The following is a 4,459-nucleotide window of genomic DNA, read 5'->3' as shown; positions in this document are numbered from 1 at the left end:
GTCGACTCCCCCCTTTCCAGACACCGAAGGGAGTTCTGCCACTCTTTCCTTATCCTTTTTCACATAATGGTTCGTGTGGAGCATGGTCCACGTTAACGTTATCCTCAACAGATATGTCTTTTCTTAACAGTACGTGTTTTCCAGACAAGCAAGGTCTCCCCCACAGAACCGGGTTAGATCTAGAAAATGAAGTGTACAATTTAGGTAATTATTCTTCGAATTTCATGGTCCTGAATGTTCAGTCTGATTCCACTCCAGATTTACCTGCAATTTCAGTACTACCAGTCAAAGGCGAATTATGTGTCCGAAATAATGGTTCTACACACATAGGACATAGTGATTGTACTACTATTGTCAAGTATAGTGACAGTAGGAAATCTATTTTCAAAGCTTCACGTCATTCTTATTTTATTTGTGGTCAGACCGCATATGTTCGTCTGCCCCTCGATTGGGAGGGAACCTGTTACATTGCCTTCCTACTGCCACCTGTTTTCCTAGCCCCATCTGATTATCATAGAAACACACATCTAGTACACATTAGACATAGAAGGGAGTCCCCAATTGTCGATTATACTGAAACTGCTCTAGAACAATATATAGATATCAATAAAGGTGTCTTCCCTTATTTAGGTACAGTTGTGAATAGTAAACTGATACGTAGATTAACCAGAACACTCGAAGCCGTAGTAATTGAGACTACTTCTGCTCTAAGTAATTTAACCGAGGAACAATCCTTTATGAGAATTGTCGTGCTCCAGAATCGTCTCGTCCTTGACGTCATATTGGCCGATAGGGGCGGGGCCTGTAGAGTCATCGGATCTAGTTGCTGCATTTTCATTCCAAATAACGCGCCGTCTGTCTATTCAGCTATAACCAGACTCCATAAAATTGCCCATCTGTTACACCAAGATCCAGGCACCTGGACATGGTCCGGTTGGTTCTGGAATATAATTTCCGCCTGGGGATGGAAAGTCTTGTCCTTTCTAGGTATTGCAGTAGCGATCATATTCAGCTGCTGCCTCTGTATACAATGTGGCCCTGCGATTTGCGGCATTTGTGCTACCTCTTGTATTCCTAGTCCCAAGCCCCGTTCTAAATCCCGTTCCAAGACAATTCGAGACAAGCAAATGATACTATATGAAATGATAGATGGTATCATGAATATTGATGTTTCCTGATGAAACGTAGTGACAAGGAGGGAATGTGGAAAAGTAAATTTTGCCATGTTCTGTGTCCCTACATGTCATCCATCATATGTTATATGTGCATGATTAATATGCATATGTTATTCCCCATGTTTGATTAAAGACGCAATTACAGTTGTGTCCACCTCTAGTATGGCAGTTTCCAGTTCTCGTGAATACTACGAATATCAGGCCCATGTAAAGCTACGTTGCCACGTTTCTCAGTGTGCACGTTATTTCATTGTAAAGTCCCCGTTTCTAGGCCTCAAAAGGGCCCGGACACCAGATTCAGCTCCTGTCTCCTGTCTCCTGAAGCCTCGCTGAGGAGCGATACAGCCCCCACCTGTATCCTCGACCCTTCACTTACTTCCTGCCTCGCAGTGCCCGGTTCAGCTTGGCCCTGCCTCTGAGTCTGCCAAGTGTATGTTATGATTCCAGATTATCAGTTCAGTCCTCTTCCTCTGCATTCCTAAAGCTACTGAACTGCATCAATAGTTTCCGTCATTGTCTAGCCTTTACGGCCCCATGTTAGAGAAATACTGTATTAATGGTCATTTAATATTCTTCATCACGCACTACATGTAGAATAATGCATGGTCCAGTCTTAGTGTCTGTTAGCCTTTCCCCTCCTGACTTCTAGTTTATATCAACATGTTCTCTAAACATCAGATACTAGATACTGTTTAGGTACATGTCGCCTTGACTCTCCAGACTTCAGTCTCTGCTCCTAGCACAGAGTTCGAAGCCCCCAGCTTCTCCTAGTAACACGTCATTGCTAGTTTGCGCGCACCATCAGGTTAGAGGTCCCGGCTCCTCAGGTAGCCCCCTCCATGGTTTCCGCCCCATTCATGACATATTCTGTTACGTTTGCATCACATGTCTATGTATACGCCCTGTTACACCTCTTTTCACCCTTATCTTTCGCGACTGCTACGCGTCACGCCTATTGCTCCACCCACTGCTACGCCCATTGCAATGTAATGCTATGTGTTTGCGATATGTATATATGCCCATGTACTGTTATTAAAAATTTCCTTTGTCCCGATCCTGATCCTGGCAGCGCTGCCAGGGCCCTGCCATCCTATTCCTGTGCAGGTTGTCCTGGTCCTGTCCTTATGCTGTATTAAACCTGCAAAACTCCTACTACCTCGAATCTTGACTCTTATTTATTGAGCTATCTGTTATTCATTTATTCATTCAAAAATAGGGTATTATTTATTTATTTACCACAACACCCAAACACCCCTTTCGAATACCTTCCATTTAATACATCAGAAAAAGCCATTTTGCGTTTGCAAATGGCCTGATTCTTCAGACCAGCCTTCTTGCAACTGCAATGATAGTTCGTACATCTTGCACGTAGGCAGAGCTTTGAAGGAGAAATTAAATAGTTCCTACGTTGCACAAAAATGAAGTGCTTCAAACAAACACATACTTTGCATGCACAGAGAAGAGGTGGAATATATGTAAGACTGAAGACACAGGTGAAATGAGAAATAGATTGACTGCTTCGCTGCCAAGTTTTATACGCCATTTCTTCAGCACAATACAAAAAGCACCAAACAGTATTACGAAGTTGTCAATTGGTTTCATAGTCCATTCCCTTTGTTTAGTGCTGTGAAAGGAAGAGCCGAATTCCAAAATTGATCAATGATGTTTCAGAAATTTCCCAAAGGGAATACCAAGCCGAGTGTTAAAAACTGCATTTACTCACAGGCTTTGAGCAAGAAACACGGAAATGCTAGTAAAGTGCAATATCCAAGGGAACACTGACTCTGTCAAAGATGATCCAAATGGAATTGATGGAAAGTCCCAATTACAAACAACAGAATCAAAATAAGGTGAGGGGACACCAGGATTTAAACCAGGGACCTCTCGATCTGCAGTCAAATACTCTACCACTGAGCTATATCCCTAGCTTTACAGTACGATCAGAATGACAAAATATCAGTACATCATGAAAGAGTGAGAGGATCATACTAAGTTGTTCCGGAAAGTACAACCTTGAAACTGTGGAACAGGAGAAGTAGTCCTTAATATTATTTATTAAAGGAAAACTGGATCATTTAAAAACAGATATTTGTTTCATTGTTATTTTATTTGAATAGGCAGTGGTACATAGGACCAATGCCTCTACATACAATGATTGTTTTGAAACATTCTTAAAGGGGAAGAGGTTTTTACGGGACACCTTATCATTTGAGGATTGGTTACCACAATCACTGAGATGGTGATGAAGTATGATTGTTTTGGGCCAAATTATGGTGGAAAAACATTTCTACGTACCACTACAATTCAGTATTTGGAAGGTACACCCAAACACCCTTTCGAATACCTTCCATTTAATACATCAGAAAAAGCCATTTTGCGTTTGCAAATGGCTTGATTCTTCAGACCAGCCTTCTTGCAACTGCAATGATAGTTCGTACATCTTGCACGTAGGCATAGCTTTTAAGGAAAAATTAAATAGTTCCTACGTTGCACAAAAATTAAGTGCTTCAAACAAACACATACTTTGCATACACAGAGAAGAGGTGGAATATACGTAAGACTGAAGACACAGGTGAAATGAGAAATAGATTGACTGCTTCGCTGCCAAGTTTTATACGCCATTTCTTCAGTGCAATACAAGAAAGCACCAAACAGTATAACAAAGTTGTCAATTGGTTTAATAGTCCATTCCCTTTGTTTAGTGCTCTGAAAGGAAGAGCCGAATTCCAAAATTGATCAATGATGTTTCAGAAATTTCCCAAAGGGAATAACAAGCCGAGTGTTAAAAACTGCATTTACTCACAGGTTTTGAGCAGGAAACACTGAAATGCTATTAAAGTGCAATATCCAAGGGAACACTGACTCTGTCAAAGATGATCCAAATGGAATTGATGAAAAGTCCCAATTACAAACAACAGAATCAAAATAGGGTGAGGGGACACCCGGATTTGAACCAGGGACCTCTTGATCTGCAGTCAAATGCTCTACCACTGAGCTATATCCCCAGCTTTACAGTACAATCAGAATGACAAAATATCAGTACATCATGAAAGAGTGAGAGGATCATACTAAGTTGTTCCAGAAAGAACAACCTTGAAACTGTGGAACAGGAGAAGTAGTCCTTAATATTATTTATTAAAGGAAAACTGGATCATTTAAAAAACAGATATTTGTTTCATTGTTATTTTATTTGAATAGGCAGTGGTACATAGGACCAATGCCTCTACATACAATGATTGTTTTGAAACATTCTTAAAGGGGAAGAGGTTTTTACGGGACACCTT

At 40.9% G+C, this 4,459-nt stretch overlaps 1 non-coding gene across 1 annotated transcript; it reads right to left on the bottom strand.

The window, feature by feature from the left end:
• Positions 1-4,108: 4,108 nt before the first annotated feature.
• On the bottom strand, positions 4,109-4,180 carry TRNAC-GCA (transfer RNA cysteine (anticodon GCA)). The gene has a single exon. It is a non-coding gene; the product is annotated as a tRNA-Cys (tRNA).
• Positions 4,181-4,459: the final 279 nt, after the last annotated feature.

Source organism: Lissotriton helveticus, chromosome 1_2, assembly GCF_964261635.1.
Source record: "Lissotriton helveticus chromosome 1_2, aLisHel1.1, whole genome shotgun sequence".
Classification (NCBI taxonomy): Eukaryota; Metazoa; Chordata; class Amphibia; order Caudata; family Salamandridae; genus Lissotriton; species Lissotriton helveticus.
Note: the sequence above shows the minus strand (reverse complement) of the source record. Positions and strands in the feature narration are given on the sequence as shown.